Here is a 26,940-nt window from a genome sequence, read left to right on the forward strand (position 1 = left end):
CCTCCTCACTACCCATCACCCACCCTCCCCTTCCTCCCATCCTATTTGATTTTTTTAACAATTTCAATTCTCTGTTGAAATTCTTAATCTTTTATTTCATTTCTCTCTATTTTTTCATATAAAAATCTTAATGATTTTAAAATCCTTTTCTGCTAATTACCACATTTGAATTATCTGTGGGTATGCTTCTATTATTTGATTTTTTCCTCTTGATTATCAATCACATCTTCTGTTCATTTCTCATGTTAGTAATTTTGAATTGTATTATAGAAACTGGGTATCAAAAATAATCCAGAACAAAACAAAACAAAAAAAATCCCAGAATGCTCAGATGAAATCCTGTACCATCAAGGACTCTTCCCTTCCTTTGGTAGGCAGACAGGTAGGGATTGAGCTGTGTGTGAGGCTGGGTTGCAGCTTTGAGTAAATCTTGGTAGATAAACCAGTTGCCCTCTGGTTGGTCCCTGTTCTCTGCAAAGGGCATCTTTGGGTTTTCAATGGGGAGCCTAGAAACTCCTTGTATCCTTAACACTAACAGTTCTGCTCTTCAGAGGTTAGGAGCCTGCAGAGATTTGGAGACTCCCATTTCACATAGGTTCAAAATCTGGCAAATGGTTTAAAGGGAAGAACTGTTATCCATTCATCAAAAACTCTTATTTCTAGTGGGACTTTGTCTCCTAGACACTGCAGATTATTAAAAAAACTTATTCTCCCTTTCTGGGTTAGCCCACATAAGCTTTCCCCACCATCCTTAAGGGAATGGGTCTTATATTTGGCACTTCTCTGTTTTCTAATCCATTACTTCAATCCTATACCAAATACATTACTTCAATCCCATTTCACCAATAGTTCTGCTGTGTTCCTATTTTCCCAGTAGAGGCCTGCATGGCCCAAATCCAGCCTTCAGCCTATACCCACAGTGGGCATATGCTTCTTGGGAAGCCAGCAGCTGGTGATTATAAACTCCTTAGGAATTTCAGTCTAATTTCTTTGCATCCATCACTCTTCAGTGTTTTTAATGATGTCTTCAATGTACCTATTTCTTTTTCCTTCTTGCTACAGTATTGCTGTTAGCTTACTGGGATCATTACATTCTGTCCAAAAGTGAAAGTCCTCAGATAAATGAATGGTTAGAAATTTTGGAGGTGAGGAGGACTTTGGCATTTACGTGATACAGCAATCTCATTGGACATTTAGAAACATAGATGTTCAGAATGGTAAAGTGATTTATTCAAGGCCCCAAACTAATGAGGCTAGAAACTAGATCTGAGGTAAATCTGGAGGTGGAGGGTTTCCTGATCCCAAGTCCAGTATTCAAGAGAAGGGAGGAGAGAAAGAGACAGGCAGAAAGACAATATAGCATGGAAAGGACTCCACCTGAAATGGAGAGCAATTTTGGAGTCTTGGCTGTAGCAGTCTAAGTGATCAGCCCTCAAAAATTCATGTTAGAAAACTTACCTGAGGTTTTATAAGTCAATCATAAAATTGAATATTTGCTTCTCTCTTTTTTTTTCCTCCCTTGTTTGAAAACATAAATTAGAATGAAGTACCAATGATAAGAGCCTTTCTAGAAGAGGTTACAGATGAGGCACACAGTGTGGTAATGTGAAGGATAGGAAAGGCTGCTATCAAAAAGCTGAGAATGTTACCCTTGGCACAGGGATATGGATACTGATGGGATTTCAAGGTGTCATAGGCTCATGAATTTCTCTGCTCAATACAGTAACAGACAAAAAGACTGGGTTGGTGCCCTTTGAAAACACACGATGTAAATGTTTCTGTCTTTTTCTATGTAAGCAGAGTTTATCACTACCACCTTTCTTTTCTCTCTCATTGTTGAGCTAGGCAAGATTTGAAAGGCAGGGAAGAGAAAGTGAAGAATTATTGATGAGATGGAAATCTGCAACCAAGAGCACAGAGACCCGTCTCTTCCCAAGATGATTCTCACCCTTCCACCAACACACCCAGCTACTGTGGTCAGCCCTCACCTTACACAAGGGATATGAAGAATCATCCAAAATCACAAAAAGTCAAAATCTTGAGAAGGTACTTTAAAATAAATGTGATTTTTATGTCTACACCCAACATGGGGCTCAAACTCATGACCACAAGATCAAGAGTCGCTTGTTCTTCCAACTAAGCCAGCCAGGGACCCCTGTCCTTTTCTTGATTGCACTGTTTTATCTCTACTTAAGACTAGAAGAGGGGTTGCTAAGCAATTTGACAATGTAAACAAGGGGGTGGGGCTCAGCATCAATGGGAAGTAATACCTTCAAACTTGTTAGAGGAACAAACTGCATTTAATGATATTATCACATTATTGTCTACATGCAAATGTGTGCTATTTGTAAATGAATCACATCTCTTCATTAAGGAAGGACATCTTATTTATCATCCTGGTAGCAATTTCTGTGACAAAGTAATCCCCATTTATTTAAAATTGTCCACTATTGATATTAGCTAACATTAAAAAAATTTTTTTTTAATGTTTGTTCATTTTTGAGAGAAAGAGACAGAACACAAGCCGGGGAGGGGTAGAGATAGAGGGAGACACAGAATCCGAAGCAGGCTCCAGGCTCTGAGCTGTCAGCACACAGCCCAATGCAGGGCTCGAACTCACAGTGAGATCATGACCTGAGCCGAGGTCGGACGCTTAACCCACTGAGCCACCCAGGGACCCCGATAATAGCTAACATTTTTTGAGTACTTGCTATATACAGGCCTTTTCCTAAGCAAGGAACACTTTATGCAAGCTTTTGCATTTACTCTTTACAGTAAGTTGTATGAGATAGACACCACTATCGTTCTTCTTTTTAACAAGTGAGAAAACTTGAGACTTAGCAAGGTTAAGTAACCTGCTCAAGGATGTATAATAATGGATAGGGCTTGGTTCAGTCTGGCCCAAATGCCCACATGCTGATGATGGTCTTTCAACGGCTCCAAACTAGTGGTGCAAATCTTTCTTTTTCAGTGATGGTCTAGTGGCTTTGTTCCAAAACAACTCTATTCCTTCTTTCTGCTCTGCTCAGCCAGTCCCCTTGGGTACCAGTCTTCTCTCTCAGTTAGTGGTGGCCAAGGTGAGTTGCCTAAAACATCAAAGAAGGAAATGAATGGTTTTTGGAAGCAAGACTGACTTGGTATCTTCTCTGCAGCAGCCCCCTTGCTGGGTTCCAGGACATCCCTTACTAATTGCATAGCTTAGGGTTATTATTCAGTGTTCCTTATCTGTAAAATTGGAATAATATCCCCAACCTTGCAAGGTTGCTGGGGAAATGAAGTACTGTATGTAAAGTACAGACACAAGATAGTATGTGTCAAATGCAAGTTCCTGTTTCTATCTTTTATGCATCCTATGGGATGGATATCTCTCTTCAAAGTTAGCACCTTGTCTAGGAGATACTTGAGCTCCTTGTTGACATCCAGACTTTGCATGTAACTGGGAGAAAAAGTTTGTGAGATGACAATTGTGTGTCATCCTCCCTCCCTGCTCTCCCCCTCCCCTACCCCCAACAAAGAAATCCCATGATAATGTACCCAAGAAGTAGAATTCAGGATTCCTTCTCTTTATCTGGAGTCATCTGAAGTTGAACAGCCCTCCTCGCCTGGAGGCCATTTTTCTTCTGCAATAAATTTGTCTTCATAACAAACCAAAGCCACTGACCTCCAGGTGGAGCTCCATGAAAGAGAGACAGAAGGAAAAAGAGAAAAAACCATGTTGGCACCCCAGAGAAGCTGATAGCCTGAGGAAGACACAATGAAATGTAAAGATGGGGTGTGGTCCTTACTGGATTTGCAGGGAAGAGAGGGACATGTGGAACGCATTCAGCCAGTTTAATTCCACAGGAATTTGGAGAGACTGCCAAAGTGCTCAGCCAGCCCAGGGAGGGGTGCGAGAGAGAGAGGAGACATGGTCTAAGGAGCTGGCAGTCTCTGGGAGTGACAGCACATGCATTGGAGGAGGAAGAGCAAAAGATCAGTTACATTCCATGGTCAACTGTGGTGCAGCTTAGGATGTGGTTTCACAGGTGAGAGGACTATTGTTGTTTTTTGCATGCTGCTGTATTCCAGGCACCAAATTAGATGAGTTAAATGGATCATCTCATCTAATTTAACCCTAAAAACAAACCTTTGACATGAGCCCACTTTGATGGTGAAGAAATTGAAGTGTGAAGAGATTAAACCTGCCCAGGATCCAGCAGCAAGTGAGCTAGAGGATTTCAACATAGATCTGTCTGAATGCAACACCCATTCTCTCAGGAGGCCTAGAGCTCCCTGCTAACTGTAAGATTAAGCCCTTCTAACCTTCCTATGCCCCAGTTTCCTTATGTGGTGAATGGAGATAGTAATGCTATACTAGAATTGTTTGCGAGGTAAGCTTTGCTCAAATCCTTTTCTCTGGCAATGGCCACCTCACTTTAGTTCCTGATAATGGGTTATCTTTGTACCCCAATCATACTGCAAATGTTCAGACCATGGTGGACACTGACTCAAGAGAGGGGTGGGAGTAGAGAGTGACAGTTCTCGGAACTACCTCAGTTTTGTCTCGTCTGTCCTGAAGCCTGATTGTTCAGTTTTTCTTAGATCCAGTGAGACTGTACCTTAACCTTGCAATAATCCCCAACCTTCATTCCTCCCTGTTTTTTTGTTTTTGTTTTTGTTTTGTTTTGTTTTGTTTTGTTTGAGCTGAATTGAGTCTGTGTTACCTGCAACTAACAGATAGATCCGTGACCAGAACGAATACTTTCCTCATGGACTTATTGTGAGGAATCCATGAGATAAGGGAAATTACAAAAAGCAAATGACTGAGACCGTAGCTTTTTATCTTAGTAAGTAAAATAGCAATTTGGCCTTTATAATTGGGTCTTAAGATTTTCAGTTTATGGAATGCTTCATTACATCAAAAGGAAGATTTGCACAAATTTCACTTCTACTCTTCCTGCCAGGAGGAATCAAAGTGGCTAATAGTCATGTCAAACTAAAGACGCACAGCTCTCAAGTTCTCTGTGTTGGGGGTTGAGTGACTCTAGGCTGGTCATCTGGTAACCACTTTAAACCAGGTTTCCACTCGTTCCCAACTGTACCCTGTAGAATCTTCCAGAGGGCGTTGTAGATAGCCTGACCGAATAACAAACCACCTGACTGGCTGCCTGGTCGGCTGGTCAGCCACACTGCTGTCTTTACTCAGTTGAGGGTCCTGAGAGGAGAGTGTAGCTGAAATTCAACATGCTATCACACCAAGGAGACTTCTTACTTGATGTGGTTCAATTGCCTTGACTGGTCACGTCTCTCAAAATGGCCAGACTGCATGGGCACACAAACACAGCCTGAGAATACAAAGCTACTTCTTTTAAGAAAAAAACAAATTTCACACTGGACAGTTTAAGACTGGGTTATTTAGTATCACAAATGCTTTGCCTTTGGGCAGATGATTCAGTAGGTTTGAAGAGCTGGCCAGAAACAGCATATTTTCTGCTGGCAGTCTTATTTGTCACAAAGCTGCATATTGCTTTATTTTTTATGGACCTCAGGATTCCAGGTCTTCTTTTCTTTCTGGATAATTTCAAAACCTCTTGGTTAGAGACGAAGCCATCCTAACCTGATTCTCTGTCCTGACCACCTCCACATGCACCCCACATTCTCTGCTTTCTCTGTAGATGGTCTTGCTTCATTCTCAACCTGCCAGTCAGGCAGCAGAGGAAGCAATTTTTTTTTAAGTAAGTTTTCCTCCATGGCTGCTTTATTACTTAACTCATACCATGTAAATCACCAGTCGGAAGGTGGCCTTTGGGTGAACCTCATTCTGAATCTCAATTGAGTGGTGCAAAGATGGTCAGTATAATTTCCTGCTGCTTTTCACGAATCTCACTTTTCTCAGCTTTTGCCCATTAAGATGGGCTATGATCCTTTAAAATAAAGTGCCTATTGTTTGTATTATTAGCGCCCCCCTCCACCCCCACCTCCGCAGCTCTCTGCAATAAAGCAGCAAGTCAGAGCTTTCTCTGGGAGAATTTTGGAAAAGGTTCACGGAAGGGCATCTGGTGCCATATACATACTATGATAACCTTTAATACATATGATTGCTTGGAAGAGAATCTGAATCCTACTTTGTGGTTGGCGTCCTTTTACTGCCAATGTCTTCAGAAAAAGTAACTGCACCATAATCTGATATCAGTGGATGACATTGTAGGCACCACACAGAAATCTGTTTTTGGAGCAGCCTTCTGCACGGTGGGCGGAGGGGGTGGGGAAGTGGTACTTTCCCAGTTATCTGCTCTTTTGCTAGAATCTTGGCGGCCATAGGTCAGGTAGGGTTTACCCAGACCAGATATCTATTTACAACCATACTGGTTGGGTTAATCCAACCATTTAATGCCTACCAAACTTGTGAATGTTAAATATATGCAAGTATAAAATAACAGTGAACCTTCATCCAGTATTTACTGGATGCCAGACGTAAATCCTATCTCATCATCTGAGCAAACCCTGAAGTTATAATCACAGCTACAGTTTACTGAGCTCTTACTAGGTGCCCCCGATTATTCCAACTACCATCCATGCGCAAATTTACTTATTTAATCCTCCCAATAATCCTATGATGTGGGTACAGCTTTTCAACCCATTTTATAAATGAGGAATCTGAGCTACACAGAGAGGTTAGGCAACTTGCTCAAGGTCACACAGTTGGCAAGCTGCGAAGAAGCCGGGATTCACACCAAGCAGTCTGATCTCAGATCCCACGTGAGTAACTACAACTGCCTCTGCAAAAGATCCATGGGGAACCAGGGAAAATTTCCAGTTCCTCCCGTGACTAAGGGAATAGTCACTGCTTCCGCCCGGCCAGGACACCTCTGCTTTCAGGTTCTGCAGGTTCTCACTATGTGGCGGTGCTGGTATGGTGGCGGCTTTTGCTGGGGCCTGTTACTACCTGCAGATTTTTTCCATCTCTGCCGGTGTCATTCCTCAGATTTCCCTTTGAATACAGCCTTTGTCTGTTGATTTCTACAGACATGGGCTCTTCCAGTACCTGTGCAGTATCCCCACCTCTGACTGCCAAGACAGGCCTCTCTCTGGGATTGTTTACCTGGCACCGTGGCTGTGTCTGCTCAGACTATGCCCTCCATGCCCTGTCTGTGTGCCTCTCCTCTATTAGCATTCTCTGCCACATGAAGGCAGAATGTGAAAACAGCCACCTTTCTCTGCCTTTGTTAGGAAGAAACATGTTGGTATTCGGATTTCAGCTAAAAAGGGACCGTCCCATTAAGCACCTCTAGGATACAACTAAATCTCCCTCAGTAATAATAGCTCGGGTGTGTTCTGATTAGTTTTAAGGATTTTACACCCAGTATCAAGTAGGTTACCTAAAAATAGGAGTCCTGCCTTCTACATGGAGGCAAAACAGTAGAGAGGCATGGGTGTGGACTTTGGACTCAAATGCGCGAGTTTGCCTTTCAGCTCCAGCATGCACCTGCTGTGTGGCGTTTGACCACTTCACGGAACCTCTCTGAGCTTTTTCCTTCCATTAAAAAAAAAAAAAAGAAAGAAAGAAAATGATAACACCACCTCAGAGAACTTTTGGAGGATTAATAATGATAGTAGATGTGAGGTTTCTGGCATAGACTAGATATGCAATTGCTTTTCTTTTCTTTCATCTAATTTCCTATTCTGCCAACATTTGTCTGTGACACTTCTCTCTCTGGAACTCATTTTAAAAAATGAGGTATTAGGATAAGTTGACTATCAAAGCCCCTTCTAGTTCTACGTGTCTCCTATATCAACCTGTATCAAACCTGAGTGCCTTCCCGTGTTGTCTCATGCCATCCTCTTAACAGCCCTTTGAGTTAGGTCCCATTATAATGCACATTTTACTGTTGAGGAAACTGAGACTCCGGAAGAATGAGTAAATGGCTGGGGTTATTTAATGCATGTCAGCTAGGAAAGGAGGACTTGAACCCAGATCAGTGTGCTGAACTGCAGGGCTCAGACCCAAACCCAACAGATCCTGGACAAATGGCTGCTCGGCGATGGCTCTCGGTACTTGGGAGCGTTCAGACCATGCATCACTTACACTAAGCTGTGGTGGGATGGGTCCTTGGGTCCTGCCCAGCCGGTGTGTCAACAGGACATACATCCAGGAAGATGGGAATTTCATTGGAATGACGGGACAGCGCCACACAGGACACAGGCAGATAATAAGGTGTTACCGAATTGCTGACTGACGGGCCAACCATCTAACCAACCTGGACAGATACTGAAGACGGTGAGCACTGAGACTGAATTGCCTGCTGAATGAAATCTTTGGCAAGAACATCTATGTCACTCTTTGGTGATACCAGGGCGCCTTCTGTAGCAGCCCCACTCCTTTATCTAATTTCTGGCTGGGAATAAGCCATGGGTTCAGCAACCAGCTAACTAAACTTGTTAGATTTGTGTTTCCAATAAGGGAGCCTAAGCGGTGCTCAGGGAAGTGTGAGGGCTTGGAGGGTAGGATATTTCCATGTCATCAGAGAGAAGGAAAAGCCATTCACAATAATTTGAAGCCTATCAAATATTTAAGCTAATTTGCATACACAAATACCTGGATGTTGATGCCTGCTATACCCACATTTGGCTCTGTTTAAATGTTCTGTTCCTTGTTGATCTCATTCAAATAGTGGCCATATTCAACTTTTGCAAGTAACTTGCCTAAAACACCAGGTACTGACTCCTGGCAATTGTATTGGTGTATCTTTCAGGAACCGACAGTGGCATTACAATTATCTATTGGTAGAAAGCTAATACCCGCTTTCTGGGCTTTGTTATCTTTTTTTTCTTCCTTCTGCAGATATATTGGGTTATAGTTTAGCAACGCTGCAGGTACACTCTCGTGTGCTTAGGTGATTCTAATGTGTTATTTTCTTTAACTTACTGAATAAAAACTCAACCCATCAGCAGTGTTTCAGATACCATTGAATTTTTATTTCACTTTAAAACCTTAACAACCACCAGGAAAATTGTGCAGTAAGAACACGAGTGGTAGCCAACATCTTTCATCAAAGAAGCTCAAAATACTTCCCAAACATTAATTAAATCCCGCCACATTGTAGACGAGTTGTATGCTGCATTTTTTTTCCTTAAAAAAAAAATCAATGCAAGCAAGTAGGTGACAGATGTGCACAGCAGAGGAAAATGAAAACTTCTTGAGGAAACAAATTTGAGTTCTCAAGTGCCAAGGGTATCTACTCTCTCTTAATAAAATGATATGCTGGTCCCTGATCACATTCAACTGCTCTTCGTACATATAGAGCTGTTGATCCAATCTTTCTTTCTATGAGCATTATTCTCTTGGCACAGGCAGGAACATTTGCTTCTTGCTTTTGTTGCAATCAGACGTGGTAAGGGAAACCTTTACAGTTTCTAAGGTAACAAAGAAGTTGGAAACATTCCTGGTGTCACACCCCATGCACCTTGTTCACTAGGAACTGAAGGATTCTAAGCCAGGTTGAGTCCCTTGCAGTTACCAGGACCTGTGGAATGAGAGTTGGGGTGTAGACCTGGCTTGGAGCTTTGAGGTCATACAAGGAACTGGGATGTAGAGAGATATAAATTCGACTTGCCACTCCCATCACCGCTCACCCTTGCAATGCTGTCACAAAGAAAGCTAAATTGCTAAGCATGAAATTGCAGAGTCTTTTCCCAAAAATCCTCTGACTCACCCAAGCAGTGGTACCACCCTTAAAGTAGATGTTGTCTACAAGTTTGGTAGCATTTTTGGTTGTCCTTGAGTCTAGTTTATTTTTTTTTTTTTGAGGTTTGTTTTATTTACTTAGTTATTTATTTTTTTAAATATATGAAATTTATTGTCAAATTGGTTTCCATACCAACACCCAGTGCCTTGAGTCTAGTTTAATTGCTCTAATCCTCATCTCCCTAGACATATCAACTCATGCCTCCTGGTATCTTATGGTTTCATGCCTACTGGATTCAATATCTTGGATATGTCTTCTTCCTCAATTATCAGTTTTTGCGGGGCGTGTGGGTGGCTCAGTCAGTTAAGAATCCAACTCTTGGTTTCGGCTCAGGTTGTGATCTCACGGTTCTGTGGGTTTGAGCCCTGCATCAGGCTCTCCGCTGACGGTGTGGAGCCTGCTTGGGATTCTTTCTCTTCTTCTCTCTCTGCCCCTCCCCTACTTGCACTGTCTCTGTCTCTCTCAAAATAAATTCAAAAAAATTATTAGTTTTTGCATCTAACATAGGAATGTTAGTTGTTGCTGCTATGATTATTATTATTATTACTATTAGTGTCCTTGACTCGATAGTAGTTTAATCACCAATCTTAAAAAACTAGGTACCATATACAACAATAATAATATCTTTCATTTTAAAAATGCTTTTACAACTTGTACCTCCTATCTTGGACTCATTTCTTTATTTGCTCATTTATTCACTCATTCAGCTGAGAGACTTCTATGGTCTCACTGGGGATACAACAATAATTAAAATGTGGTTCCTGGTTTCAAGGAGCTGACAATGTACAGGGGAGACCAGACGTGTAAACAGATGCTAAGAAGACAAGTTCTGTGCTTGAGCTGATCCTCAAATCATCTTATTTACCGATGAGAAAAAGAGAGACAGTAAAACAACCTTCTCAAGGTCACACAGCTAGATACTTGAAGAATAAAAGCTAAAATGCAGCTTTCTGATTATTAAGCCGTTGCATTTTGACAGTTTTGTCATTTAGCTTCCTTGAGAGCAGTGGTTCTCAAAAAGACTTGGCCTTGGTCTCCAAACACCAGCAGGTACTTGTTAGACATGCAGATTCTCAGACCCCGCCCCAAACTACTGAATCTGAAATTCCGGAAGTGGGGCCCAGAAACTGGTATTTCAGTGTGCACTCCAGGTGACTCTGAGGCACTAAAGTCTGAGAACCCCTGCTCTGTATCAGTGCTCCACAAACTTCTATGTGCATAGGACTCATCTGGGGTCTGGTTAAAAATGTGGATTTTGATTTGGTAGGTCTGGGGAAGGATTTTCGACTCTGCTTTTCTCCTAAGCAACCTGGCTATGCTTTTGCTGCCAGTCCTTGCTTGAGAAGCAAGAATATACAGAGAATTGACACCAACAGAGAGCACTGATCAAGCCCAGCTGATGAGTAATGCTGCGTGTCAAGAGTATTCAATAAAATTATTCGCTGTCATCTAGGCCATCAAGGAACTTAAACACTAGCACAGACGACGTTCAGATAAATAGACTTTCAGGGCATAAAAGCTCTCAAGTGACAACTAAGTGTGTGTATGCGCGTGTGTGCACACGTGCACGTGTGTGTGAGCATCCCTATGCAGGGATGCCCATGCATGTATACACACACAGAATGGGCAAGTGTTTAAAGAGACAATATTACACAGCATCACCTCTCTTATTGAGAGATCATTTGAATATACAGGTATTGCAACCAAACACAGTCAAGAATCAGGAGGCCAGAAACATTTATGTGAAAATAAATACCACAAAGTCCACCATTTTTATTGATAGCTTCATCCTTTAAATCATTATTTAGAGTTGTTTACTTTTACTTTAGACAAAATCCTAGCATAGTCACATTAAAAGCAGATGTTAAAGAGTAAATTGGATAGGCAAGGCCAGGATATCATAGGTGGCCATTCTGTCAGTAAAACACTCCCAACTGGCAAGAGGGAGAAAATGTGTGTGTGTGTGTTTGCATGCACTTACAATCATAAACTTAGCATACTGGAACCATTGAATATAGAGGAAACACATGAGTAAACATTAACAAAGAGCATTGTATAGAAAGCAGAATGTAGTAATCACAGAAACATGCAGAAAATATTAAGATTACAAAGTGTTCAAGATATTTGGAAAGCTTGTAAAACATTTTAGACAGTTTCCCCAAAAAATGGTAGGGTTACTAGATTTAGCAAGTAAAAATATTTTATTTGGCAATACAAAAATTGGCTAAAAACAAGAGGGCTTGATAATCTCTGGGAATTTCATTGATGTGGGTTGCCAGGTTTTCTGAAATGACTGTCAAGCGTTATCGTAAGGGGAGATGGTGGGGGCAACTGATATTCGAGCTGTAGGAGTTGTGTGTTTGGACAAGTAAGTCCCAGGCAAGTTTACTTTGGGCCTCTCTATTGGTTAAGAAGGACATATCTGGAGGCACCTGGGTGGCTCAGCTGGTTAAGCATATGACTCAATTTCGACTCATGTCATGATCTCACAGTTTGGGGGTTTGAGCCCCGCATTGGGCTCTGCACTGACAGTACGAAGCCTGCTTGGGATTCTCTCCCTCCCTCTCTTTCTGTTCGTCCCCCACTAACACCCCCACTCTCACACACTGTCTCTCTCAATATAAATAAATAAACATTAAAAAAAAGAAAGGCATATCTGTCAGGATTGTTCCCACCTACAAGTAATGACGCCTGACAAAAGGTCATGTAGACAGGAAAGGAGTTTACTGTCTCATGCCAGAGCAGATCTGAGTTGGCATCCAAGACTAACATGAACCAGCAACATCATCAAGGGTCCAGATTCTTTAAATCTTACTATTTCATCATCCTTAAGATTACATAATGGCTGCTGTATTACCAGACACTAAGTCTAGGTCTTAAGCAAGAAGAAAGGGAGGGGCACCTGGGTGGCTCAGTTGGTTAAGCATCTGACTTTGACTCAGGTCATGATCTCACAGTTCAGTTCATGAGTTCGAGCCCCATGTCAGGCTCCTTGCTGACAGCTCAGAGCCTGGAGCCTGCTTCAGATTCTGTGTCTCCCTCTTTCTCTCTGCCCCTCACCTGCTCACTCTCTCTCTCTCTCTTGTAAATAAACATTAAAAAATAAAATAAAATAAAAAAAGAAGGGGAAAAGAACACCAAAGTTAAAGGGCCAAAAGCACACCAGCTGAAATTGCCTCTGAAAAGTTCCTGTGAGTTGTACTCAGTGCATTCCTCTTTAATCTCCTTGGCCACAACTGGATCATAGGGCCATTCCTAACTGCGGGGAGTCTGGAAAGTTGTTTTAAATTGGACACATACACCTTCAAAAAAATTAATACATTCAAGGTTCAGTTGGTGAGAAAAAGGGGAGGAATGAATGAATATTAGGTAAGCAATTAGCAAGCATCTTTTTTTTTTTTTTTTTTTTAGAGTTGACACACAATGTTATATTGGTTTCAGGGCTACAACATGGTGGTTCAACAACTCTATACAATGCTATGCTCACCGTAAGTGTAGCCACCATCTGTCACACACAACACTACTACAATACCGTTGACAGTATTCCCTGTGCTGTACCTTTCATCTCTGGGACTTATTCATTCAGAAAGTGGAAACCTGTCTCCCACTTTCTTTCACTCATTTTGCCCAACCCCCCAAACCCTTCCCCTCTGGCATCCATCAGTTTCTTGCCTGTATTTACAGGTCTGTTCTGTTTTTTGTTTGTTTGTTTGTTTGTTTGTTTTATATATGTCACATGTAAGTAAAATCACATGGTATTTGTCTTTCTTTGTTCAACTTATTTCACTTAGCATAATACCCTCTAGTTCCATCCATTTCATTGCAAATGATAAGATCTCATCTTTTTTTGGCTGAATATATTCATATTATTGGTTGAATTGTCCAATTCAAAGATCTGGAACATGTCATTTTGCCTGATTCTCTGTACCCCAGACTCTTGGAAAACAAGCTTAGCGCTGTGTGACAAGTTTCACATATTTATTTGACACTTAGTTATTAGTAGACCGTGTTGCTTCTCAGTCTAGTTTAATTTGAGAGACATGGAAGGAAGGCAAGGTCTCTGGGCAATTGATAATCTATTACAGGGTGCACCTTGTGATATGACATTATTTTAACCACCGTTACAAGCAAGATGGGAGTATCTTTGTGGTTTTCATAGCATCCTCTGCTTAGACTAGTGAAATCTGTAATACTGTACATAACAAATGACTAGGTTGCATTAAGAAAATATTGAGACATTGGGGAAAGCTTCACAAAATAACATTTGAACCAGACTTTAAAGGATGGGTAAGATTTCACCAACTGATACAGACACAGAGACGCTTCAGGACACCGCATTGTTAGAGAACTGTTAAATTACCTTGAAAAGATGTATCTTGCTATGTCAAGAAGATTGAGTCACCTATCTTGTAAAGAAAATTTTGCAAGAAAAAGTAGATTTCTCAAATGCTACAAAGGCTTTCTGCTTTAATTCAGATTCAATTATCCAGAAAATAGCATTCCGAGTCCTTTGAAATAATCAACCTTTTACCCAAATCCTAAAGCATCTTTCTTGTCATGCTGTGTTTTGTGAACATTTCCTTCCTTTCTCTCCTGCAGATATTATGTGTAGCCCAATCTTGTTCATGTCTTGACAGGTAAAAAGGTGGCAGTCTCTTATTTCACCTCCGTCTAAGCAACAGAGTTAGGAATTGTTCCTCTCTGGCTTGATATTTGTATTTTGAGGGGAAAGAAAACAAAAGGAATGAAGAACAAAATCGGGAAACGAGGTTAAGAACATGTCGCTCCAGACCCTGGGAGCAGTCAAATCAAGCTGCCAGCTGCAACAAGAATCTCTCTAATAAGGAAATTAGAGCATGATCATTTCTGGCTATGTGACTCTGATTCTAAATAGGTTTTACAAATAGATTGTGATTGAACTTGGAAACATAAACAAATTGGCTTTGTGGAATAAAGGCTGAACTACATTTTGGTTAGAGAATTAAAATGCTTTTATGGGAGGTACTCTGGGAGAACGGACAGCTATTTTAATGACAGCATATGCATTTCTGAAACATACCGGCTTTGCTGGCTTCTCTGTAGAGAATCAGGTCTGATAAACTCAAAAGAAAGTTTCCCAACAGAGTCCCTGGGAGGACAGCTGATAAAGGCAGGGAATGGGCAGTGTGTGTTTGAAATTCCCCATTCAGATGCCGAGAGGAGAGGTGCCATTTAAAAATAATAGATTTTAAAATATCAGTGGCTTAAAAAATTCTAGTCAGCTATCTCCCTTGGACATTTCTTTTGTCTCTTGGAGGGTTGGGGATAGACGTTCTTTAAGCTCTATTAATACATTTTCTCTTATAAATATTCATGCAGTGTTCCAGGGGCCTCCCCCATTGCCTCAGTGTGGGCTCTCCACCCTAGCAAGAGTGATGCCGGAGGAGATGCTAAATTTCTAACAAGGCCCCAGGTCAGCCTCAGACAACCCAGAGCCATTTGAAAGCACCAAAGACCTTTCAGTTGAGATAAAGGGTTATAAATGTCTGTGTGTCCAAGCTTATATTCCACATGAGAGGATTAGTTTTCACTTTCTGTAAACTCTTCCAGTCGTTGGAAGTAGTCATGATTTTGTGTGTTTTGTGCTTCACACAGGGAGAAAACAGATCTGCTGGTTGGAAAGACGCTTTTTTATTTTCTTTTTTCTCAATCCACTGATTACTCACTAAGGCCTGATCCATTATTGAGCGCAAGTCAGCAAAATCTCTCTGATAGCAATAGGTTCGTACCTTTAGAAACATAAAGTGTTCGACCTGGGATCCCAAGGTCATTGGCTTGCTGGGTAGGAATTTAGATTCAGGTCATGCAGAGTACATTCCATTATTCAAAGTGCTTATGCTATGGAAATTTTTCCAATGATCTAACCCTAGATCCTTTTGTGCTGTTCTCCCTACATCAGGGTATGTTACTAGGAAGTGGATGAAGTTTAGAGCTGCGTTTACTCATTCCCCCTTATTGGGATATGGATCTCTCACACTGCCAGGGCCTGTCTGGTTAATTTTGCCCACGAAATGCTTTCCAGACCCAAGTGGTGAGCATACAGAGCTTATGTCTACACTTATGTCTGTGGTCCCACTTTTATACTTGTGCACGTTTTTTCTTAATTAAAAAAAATTTTTTTAACATTTATTTATTTTTGAGAGACAGAGAGAGACAGAGCATGAGCAGGGCAGGGCAGAGGGAGAGGGAGACACAGAATCCGCAGCAGGTTGCAGGCTCTGAGCTGTCAGCACAAAGCCCGAAGCAGGGCTCGAACCCACAAACCACGAGATCATGACCTGAGCTGAAGTCAGACGCTTAATCAAGTGAGACACCCAGGCGCTCCTACACTTGTACACGTTTTAAATTGTGGAGGGTAATAAAATATTTTACTAAAAGAAGCTTATCTTGTCTTTCATTTTTATTTCAGAGATACTTTATTTTCATTTATGATTCAGCTTTAAATGGTATCTGGGCCCACTCTTTCAGTTCTCTGCTGCTGCTTTTTCTGTCAAGCAGGTAGAAATTTATAAATGAATTACCAGGTGAGCTCCTTATTTAAGTGGAACTCACATTAATTCATTGTGAAAATAAAATTTCTGCTCTCCTTAACTCACCCACTCAGTTTATTTTCCTTACAGTGTGTTTTCCTTAACCAGTACAGCACAGCAGAAAACACATCAAACTGGGTATCCTGTGACCTACACTGTAGACACAGCTCTTCACAAATGGGTAAACCTGGACAAATCATACATAAAAGGATGGGGTTATGCTAGGTGCTCTGGAGGGTGAGCTTCTCAGACTTTACCATGTATATTAGTCTGGGTTTTCCAGAGAAACAGCACCAGTAAGAGAAAGAAATATAAACATAAATAATATACAATATATACATAGAGAGATCTATATCTATCTATCTATCTATCCATCTGAGAGAGAGTTATTTTAAGGAATTGACTCGTGTAATTATGGAAGTTTGGCAAGTCCAAAATCTGCAGGGTGGGCTGGCAGATTGGAGACCCATGGAAGAGTTGCAGTTTGAGTCCAAAGATGGTCTGCTGGTAGAACTCCTTATTCCTAGGGGAAAATCAGTCTTTTTTCTATTAAGGCCTCCAAGTGATTGGACAAGTCCCATTCACATTATGAAGCATAATCTGCTTTACTCAAAGTTTATTTATTTAAATGTTAATCTCATCTAAAAAATTCGTGTAGAGAAACATCTAAAATACTGTTTGACCAGATATCTGGATACTGTGGCCTAACCAAGTTGAGACACAAAATTAACCAACACACCATACATAAGAATCACCTGAGATACTTGTTAAACATAGATTCCTGGGCTCCATCCTTAGAGATTCTGATTCTTTTTTTTTTTTTTAATTTTTTTAATGTTTATTTTTGAGAGAGAGAGAGAGAGAGAGAGAGAGAGAGAGAGAGGAGAGTATGAGTGGGACAGGGGCAGAGAGAGAGAGGGAGACACAGAATCTGAAACAGGTTCCAGGCTCTGACCTGTCAGCACAGAGGCCTGATGCGGATCTCAAACTCACCAACCGGGAGATCATGACCCGAGCGGAAGTCGGAGGCTTAACCAACTGAGCCACCCAGGCGCCCCAGAGATTTTGATTCTAATTGCAATTCTAATAAGCTCCCAGGTGATGCTGATGCGGCTATTTTAGGAATTACTTTCTGAGTGGTATTGGTCTTGGTATGCTATCGTATGATCATGGGCCAGACTCTTCTACATATGGGGACACTGAAGCCCGGGGTTATAAATGGGCTTGTCCAAACGCTCTTATATAGTAAGATATTCTACCCCAAATTTTAGCCCAGGGCTCATTCTTCTTAACATACTTATCATACAAATGAACTTTCTTAGGATGAAATCTAGCTTTGTAATTGAGGTTTCCTCAAAACCAATGAACTAATGGGATTTTTCATAGAACTTGGCAACCTGATTCTAAAATTCATGTGGAAGAGAAAAGGCCAGGATTAGTCAAGGCAAGTTTGAAAAAGAATAAGGAGGAAAGACCCACACAACTATATCCGCAGGTGTTCTGTAGAACTATAGCAATTAAAGCAGCATAGTATTGACAAATAGACCATTGGGACAAACCAAGAACCCATTGTCAGACCACGTGTATTTGAGATGTTCATGACTGAGGTAGCATTATGAGGAAAAGATAAGCTATCAATAAATACTGCCAGAAAAGGGTCATCTATGTAAGGAGAAAATATACTTCCTACTCATAAAAAATTAAAAATACAAATGAATAATAGAAAAAAATATTTTTAATACATATAACCATCAAAAGATTTTACACACACACACACACACATGCACACTTACAAATGAATATGAAAAAGAAACAATTCAATAGAAACATAGGCACAGATTATGAAGTCACTTCATTGAAAAGGACAGTCAAATGTCTATAATTGTATGAAAATATTCGTGCTATGAGACATAGAAATCAGTATAATCACTTTAGAGGGCAATGTGGCAATGTCTAGGAAGGTAGAAGGTGTACATTCCTCATAGTCCAGGAAATTCTTTGTACTTACAAAGATAGCTTTTGCAGAGTTGTTCCAGCAAAAAATTGGAGATAATAGCTCAGTAAAGACATAGTTCAACAAATTGTAGGATAATTACATTTTGGAATACAACATAGAGTAGGTCTTGATAGCTCTATACAGATAAAGTTAAAAAAAAACCAGTGTTGAGTGAAAAAAAGAGAAGTTGCAAAATGACACATAACATATGATACCACTTGAGTAAAGTCTCAAATCTCTCAAAACAATGCTGTATATTGTTACGGATGCACATTGCCATAGGATATAGATCAACTTCAGGATATGATTATCTTTGGGGTGTAGAAGGTGGACAAAGGGAGAGACTAGAGGATGAGAAGAGGGATTTAGCTGTATCTTTTTTTTTTTTTTAATCTCAAGGTGACATGACAAAAGAGTAAAATGTTTATGTTAAACTGTGTTAAATTTGGGTAGTGGGTATCTGAGTGTTTTATTATTTTCTGTATGTTTGAAATTGTCCATAATGACATGTTTTTAAAGAAATAAAAACACTACTCCCACAGTTATTATTTTTAGTATACAATTGTGTTTTTTCTGAGGCCTAAAATGTATGCACTTTCTCCTTTCTATGTATTATTTTTTATTAGGTATCCTTTTCCACTTATTATAAAATCTTTGAGTTGGAAGAAAATTTAGAGGACATTTGTTCAAATCTACCACTTAAGATGGGCACTTCTGGATTCAAACTGGTGTTCCAGGTAAAAACACTTGTTACAGTTTTCTTATAAGCTTAATAATCTGGAAAATATGGTTTTGGTTAACTGGAAATTTTGTTTTAACTGAGTCAAGGTCCAGGGATAATGACGTTTTTTTAAAAAGTAGAATATAATAAATTACACTTAACATTAATACTATGCTGAACACATAATTTTAACTGTAATGACACAGAAGGCTGTGAAGATTTCGGGGTCATCATCATAACCATCAATTATCATTATTTTGGTAATATGTGGAAGTGCCAATTGAAAGAGATCTGATTGGCAAAATGTCAGTTAACATGGAATAAAAAGAATCCATGTAGAAAAGGGAATTGTCACTTATGGAGGTATTGTGGGGTGTGCTTTAGATATATAATTTCATTTAAATCGTTCAGCGATCCTGAAATGTAGATATCCTTACTCTTGATTTTCAAATAAAGCCATTGCAGTTCAGAGAGAGAGGTAATTTACCCTAAGTCCTGTTGGGAAAATGATCCCAAACCTGAAAATAAAGCAAAAAGATACTTGCATGACCTTCAATATCATACTGGAGCTTTATCTAATTGGAGCCCACAGAGTATTCATTCTCTAGGGGAATGTACTCTTGTGTGACTTCTTATTTACTATTGATTAGTACCAGGCTCTATGAACTTATATGAAGTTATAATTTAACTTGTGAATTTCATTTCATTTCTCTTCTTTTCTTTCTTTTCTTTTTTCTTTTCTTTTGTCTTTTTTTCCTTTTCTTTCTTTTGTTTTCTTTCTTTCTTTCTTTCTTTCTTTCTTTCTTTCCTTCTTTCTTCCTTCGTAAGCTCTGTGGCCACTGTGGGGCTCAAACTCATAAGCCTCAGATCAAGGGTGTGGACTCGGGTGACTGAGCCAGCCAGGTGTCCCTAACTCATGAATTTTTGTCGTGAAAATGCAACTGATTTTTGTCCAGTATAAAATGCAATTCCAAAGATCATTTCAATCTATCTGTCTTTCTATCTATAGATACAGATTTAGTCTTTCCAATTATTGAACCAGTTTTACAGTCCCACTGGTTCCTTCATTAATAAGGCAAATGAATTTTGGCATGTGTCCTTTGTGTATTTGTACAACAGTCAAGTTTGTACCTTATTGAAAATACTTCAGGGGCCCACAGCTAGAGGCAGAGCTTTAGACCTAGAGTGCATGCTCTTGCTCTCACACTCTCTCTTTTGGGCCGTATGTAGTGTACTTCATTATGGAGAATCCAAGCTTGATTAAAGAACTGGTCCTCCTAAGTGGAGGCAGGGAGAATCTCATTGTTAGAAAACAATGCCAGTTTTCATTAATCTGAGAGGTAGATACAATATGGAGAAATCTCATCTCTGGACATGCATCTCCTAATAAGTAGAGGTCTTATCCCCTGGACCCATACATACAATTGCTACTTCCCCCTGCCCAGTAAATAGAAGGATAGGATGGTGATCCACAATTTAGTCCTAATCTGTGTGACTAAGTGTCCTGTACATATACACAAAATATATGTGTTTTGTATATGTGCACAGAATGGTTGAGTTTTGTACTAAGTCTCTTGCGTTTCATAGGCTGGATTCAATAGATTGTGCTTCTGTGGGTATTGTCAATGTCCCTATCTATAATTTCTATCACGATCTCCACCCAACTGACCTTAGTTCTATACTGAATCCCTATAACCCAAGTCGTTTTACAAACATAGTTCTATTCTATAAACTCTAATAATATACATTCACAAACATATACCATGAAACCCTGCTCATTCCGTGTAATAAAGAAAGTGGACTGAATTAGTGAATATGGATTTGTGGACCATTTTTCAAGGACTGAAGTAGCATTATTTTCAAGTACATATATGCTGGTATTTCAGTTATGAAACTATACCCAGTATTTGCCTTTAGGGGCTTAATTAACAGGGAGATAAAAGTGGTATGTAATTAGCTTATCAACAGAAGGAAGAAATGGACATTTCTTAAGTGATTGCAAAGGTAAGCAGGTTAAACAATCTTAGTTTCCTTGTAAGCCTTTCTAGACTATCAATTGAAACAGAATAACCTTTCTTGATAAGAAAAACCAATAGAATTGTTTCAAGTTCAAAGAAAGGATGTGGACTGGGGAGGTTCCCATGCTTTTACATTTCCCCTACAGGTTACTTCATTAAAGGAGCTAATTGGCTTAGTCCACATCCCTGGTAACATCTTCTTGAAGCAAAATGTGGAACAAGGTCTCCTGGCAACTGGAAACTAGTGGCCACTGCCCTTTTGCCCAGAAAAAAGGGGGCTATCGTTGAACCAGGTGGAACCCAGAGGACACAGCCGAGCTGCTTGCTGATGCTAATTATCCTAGCCCAGTGCTTCCCTTCTGGGGAAGTAGGAGGAGAGAAATTCATGCCAAGTTCTTGCACAAGGTCAAATGTTTCTGGAGGAAGGCAGCCAGGGTTAAATTAGCAGTCAGAATGAGGTAGAAAGCTGGGTGGAGAAAAACAGTCTGGGAGAAGGGGGGAGATATCTGGAAATTCAAATAAAGACAGCAGTAAAAAGTAATTACTAACACATTTCCCAACTTGGAAAGCTAGCCACATCCCACACCAGGGCCAGACTCAGAGCTGTTCTGTTCCAAGAAGGTTGGAGCAGGCTCAGGCACAGGAAGGGACTGTGCAAGCCAGCTGCCTGTCCCTGGCTTTGGAGCTGTGCTCCCGAAAAGGAAAATTCATCTTGAACGAGAAAGCAAAGGACATTGCTGCCTAAATTCTCCATTAAGATCAACACTCTCCATACATTCAATATATCTGTCCTTCCAGGACTACCCAACAGCAAAAAGTCATCAAACATCAAAACAAAGGAAACAGAAATCTTCTAGGAAAATGTAAGCCTTTGTGAACCTAAAATATTTCCCTTCTCTGCTGCTCATCAACATAACCGGAGGAAAGAAACTGTTTGTGGGAGGGACAGATCTCAGGAGAAGAGGAGGAGGTGAAGAAAAAAAAGGAAAAAAGAAGCAATGCTCTCTGGTGTCAAGAAGAAAATCATGATTGGATTGACTGTTTGGAATGAACTGTTTTGACAGTTGATTTTTATTATTTTTTCCCCCTCCAACTTCAGAACCATGACAGACGATTGTGGAACATCAAATTGACGAGCGAATACTTCATCAGATCTGGTTGCCTCAACAACCAAAATAGCCAAAATGTTAAGACAGTCAAATAAGATTGATTATTTCTGATACAATCTGTGGGTGGTTGACCCAAGAATTCTCAGCCTAATCACACATATAAACACAGAGGCTGTCTCAGCAGATGCAGAAGCAGGCAGCGGACAAGTGAAAAAACCGTCAATCACCTGGATGGATGCCTCATCACTGCCGTGCCACGGAGCAGTGTGAAGAGAAACACCCAGAAAAGCCTCTGGATTGCTTCTGGGTGCTGGGTGTCACAGGAGGCAGCCAGCCTTAAAAAGCTGGGAATTCTGATCCTTCCGGTTTCTAGCAAAAAGACAGAGTCTGCTTGTAATGGAAAAACAGATTCCCTCAAATTGTTGTCTAGAGGTGCTGAATCATGCATGAATGTCAGGAGATGACGCCAACCACAGCATCATTTCATGGGGACTTTATCTGGTGTGAACCAAGAGAATTCTACTTTATGAATTTTCTTTAAGCATCCACAGATAATTGTTGTGCTGGGTCATATACCAAAAGGGAAATTAAATCTCTCTCATAATTGGATTTGGTATTTGCAGGCTTTCCTGAAGACAAGGGAAAGGAAGTTCATTTCAGACTTAAAGAAAAATCTTGAATTAAAGAATTGCAATCGCCGTATCAGGTGCCTGTCTGAATTTAACCCACCGCTTGCAGAGGGATGAACGCCTTAGGGTGATGGCGCAGGTACAAAAGGTTCCTGAGCGTCACACTTGTTTGTTTGTTTGGCTAAGTTTTTCCTTTTCATTGTGAGTTCTAAGAAAATTATTATTTGATAGCTTGGTGGCAATGCAGTCTGTGTTGAGAAAATAGGAATTGATTAAGAAGTGAGAGACTGTGAGAGACTGAAAATGAGTGGGGGAAAAAAGCCTACAAAGCATTTACAGTGTAATTTTCCAATACAGATTTGAGCAGATACCACATGCAGTTGGAAACAGATGCATTTTCAATGCTTTATTATTGAACGAAGAATAATTTCTGTTTCCCTCTTTTTAAAGAGAATCCAAGAAAATACAATGCTAAAATCTACATATTAGCATGGTATTCACTTGAATGCCTAATTGCTTGAAACTTGAAGGATTCTGTTTCGACTCAGAGATCCTGACATGGCTAGCATGCAGCCAGATGTTAGGGAAGAATATTTGCAAGAATCATTTATGGAAACAAAACATTAATCTGTAAAGACGTATGCTAGATTAATTAGCAAGGATGTTAACTTGATATGTGGATTTCTAATGAACCTGGGGATATGTCTGAATGTATGTTTAAAACTTAATAGGGGCACCTGGCTGGCTCAGTCAATGGAGCGTGTGACTCTTGATCTTGGGGTTGTGAGTTCAAGTCCTATGTTGGAAGTACAGATTACTTGAAAAATAAAATGTTTTAAAAAAATAAAATAAAACATAATGTCACATCTTCTTCAATAACTTTGTATTTTATAATACTTTTTACTTTTCTGTTCTGATTGATCTGCACCGCAATCCTTGGGGGTCAACATCTACACTGGACCATGCTGATGAATATATAGCCTTGCCTGACGATTGACTGCCCTTTTCTTCCAGCTAAAATTGTAAGGGCTGAGCCTGTCTTTATATAAAAGAGTGGTTGCTAAGTGACCCAAACAGATAATCCACTGTGAGGCCAGAAAATCATCCCATTCCTAGGAATTTGAACCAGGATCTTCCTAAAGAGTAAGATAGTGGTGAGAGCCAATGTTGACATGTCTCTATGTAGAGGGAAGTTGGAGAGGCCATGATGCTAGCTCAAGTTCTAGGAAAGCAAAAACCATGAACCATTAGAAGTGATAAGGAGAGTCGAGAGACAGCAGAAGGTGAGCAGGAAGCAAGAGGGAGAAACTGAAAGGCAAAGAGTAGCCAAGTCAGATAAATGCAAGAGGACCAGAGTGGGACTCCATGACCTCCACTTTCAGTTCTGGGGCAGCTGCCATTCCTACCCTTGGTTTGTTTTTTTCCTGGCAACCCTTGGTAACATGAGTGAGTCTCTATTCCTTGCATCCTATGGAGTTTGACCACAAAGAATTGCTATCCTCCATGTTGCCATTGAGGAAACTAAAGCAAAAAGAGAAGGCAAAAATCCTTTCCTGGTACAGCATAGGGAATATAGGTGATAGTACTGTAATAACACTGTATGGTGACATAGGGTGGCTATGCTTGTGAGCATAGCGTAACACTAAGAGTTGTTGAATCACTGTGCTGTACACCTGAAGCCAACGCAGCGTTGTGTGCTGACTATACTTCAAGTTTAAAAAACCCTTTCCCGAAAAGATGGGTTGTATTATTACACATGTAGAAAGTAATAGAGCCAACACACATGCCCAGGCTTTTCTAAAATTGATGCTAATTTCAATTTATCACACTATGGCATTTGAGAAACATTATCCCTAAATCCTCCCATTTAAGAGGTAGTGTCTATGTCCCCTACCCTTGAATCTGGTGGGGGGGTGGGGGTGGAGTTTGTGACAGCTCCAACCGAAGGTGAGCAGAAGAAGTAATGAGTGATTTTTGAGACTAGCTTAGAAAGGATTTTGCAGCTTCTACTTGGCCTTCTGAGAATGCTTTTGGAACCAACAGCCATGTTTTCAGGAAGCCCAACCTAGTCCTCATAGACTGGAAATCTGCTGAGACTATATGAAGAGAGAAAGAAAAAGAGAGACAGAGAGAGAGGTCTTGCCAGGTGCCAGCTGTTCCAGCTCCCCCCCCCCCCCCTCCCGCCTTCCCTTTCACTACCCCCTCCAACAACCTCACCCCACCACCCCTCCCACCACTATTCAGAGCCTAACCATTGTTGGACTACAAGTACATGGGAGACCCAACCCTGACCCACCCAACTGAGACCTTCCTGGATTCCTGCTGCACGTTAACTATGAAAAAAATAATTACTGTTTTTAGCTAAGTTTTAAACAGAGCAATAAACATTTGGTGAGAGCATTATTACCAAATGTGTACTACAGCCAGAACCTAAAGAGATGTAACCAGGCAGTGTGCTTCTCCCTGAGTGGGTGAAGGGGTAATATACAGTATTTTGTTCTTTTTACCTTGAAGAAGATGTCTTGGCATGCCGCAAACCACTAGACAGCTGAAAATTTCATTGATGTGGTAGGTCCCTGGATCCTCATTAGCTATATCTTCCACCTTCTGCAGTTCACGTGTCTTACCAAGGCCTCCAAAATATTTGCCACTTCATGCTTATTTGAACGGATTAACATGATGTCACCAACAAAGTAGACAAATATATGGTTGTCTGAAATACCCAAACAGGCCAGTCACTGTATTATGAGAGAGGGAGAGAGTTAATATAGCCATGGGGCAAGATCATGGCTATGTCCTGTTGTTTATATTATATCCAGGTCAATGGCTGTGTGCCATGTACTAAATGCCATACTCATCGGCTCCAGCAAAGATACCACATTTGGGACAGCAGCTACAGATGGCGCTACTACTTGATTGATTTGTGGCAGCCCACTGTCCTACTGCAGGACGCATCAGACTTTTGTAGGTACAAGACTGGTGATAAATGGGGGATAGCGTGGTAGATACCAAAAACAAAGGAACCAGTGCAAACCTTCTGTCAGCTCCTTATTCCAATTGTATATTCAGGGGCTGGAGAAATGACCAACAGTGTACATACCTGATGCTCTGCTGACCTGATGCTCTGTCATCACAGGGTTATTGAAATGTTTGAATATCCCCCTTTCCCTAGCACAGGGTTCCCTAAGCAGATGATTGTAGACCCCTCATGAGAAGGTCTGGGAGAATGGTTACTATAGTACTTGCCATGATCTTGCAGGGTCCTTTCTTCATGGGACCCAGCCAGTCTTTCAGCTGATGGGCTCTGGGTTGACACCTAGATCAGATTCAGAAACCCAGAAGGGATTGTGATGTTTTATTGGGGCACCAGCCCTTAGCCTTTTTTTCTTTTTGTTGTATACATTGAGAAGTGATTGTTGCCTGCTCATTCTGTTTTTGACCTTGGAAATGCTGTGTTCCATTCACTATCTCCATAGCACTGTAGGTGTCATGTCTTCTTGCCCCAAACTTGCCAGTCTTTACAGTAATTGAGCTTACTTTACTTCTGATAGTTAAGTGCCACCACCTGGACTGTATTTTTTCAGGAGTCTCCCAGCACTTGGTTGTCTGAGAGACAGTTCTGCAACAGCATCTTCCAAAATCAGTCCTGATCTATAGAGGTTAGCCACCACAAAGATTCTTAACAATGCTGGTGTCCCCAGAGAATCCCATTTTCTTTGGTAAATGGAATGTCCTCTGAAGTCTCTCACAGAACATAATAAGCTAACAGGTTTTCTGACATTGCCCGATATAGCCACATTAACATGCCCACTCTCCCTTGGCCTTTCCATCCCTTCCTCCATCATCTGCCACAACAATGTTGGCATGTTTCCTGAGGTTCTTGCTAGGATCTTAAATCCTGCATCAAGGGCAAGTGCTTCTGTATCTAGAAACTACTTTTTTTTAAGTTTATTTATTTATTTTTTAGAGACAGAGGTGGGGGGGGTGGGGAGAGAGAGGGAAAGACAGAATCTGTGCTGTCAGCAGCAGAGTCTGATGTGGGGCTCAAACCCACAAACCGTGAGATCACGACCTGAGCTGAGATCGAGTCAGACGCTTAACTGACTGAGCCACCCAGGCACCCCTCTATAAATTATTCTTTATCCAACTTTATATTCCATCCTCCTTAATCAA

This window comes from Panthera uncia, chromosome C2 (assembly GCF_023721935.1).
Source record: "Panthera uncia isolate 11264 chromosome C2, Puncia_PCG_1.0, whole genome shotgun sequence".
In the NCBI taxonomy this organism is placed as follows: domain Eukaryota; kingdom Metazoa; phylum Chordata; class Mammalia; order Carnivora; family Felidae; genus Panthera; species Panthera uncia.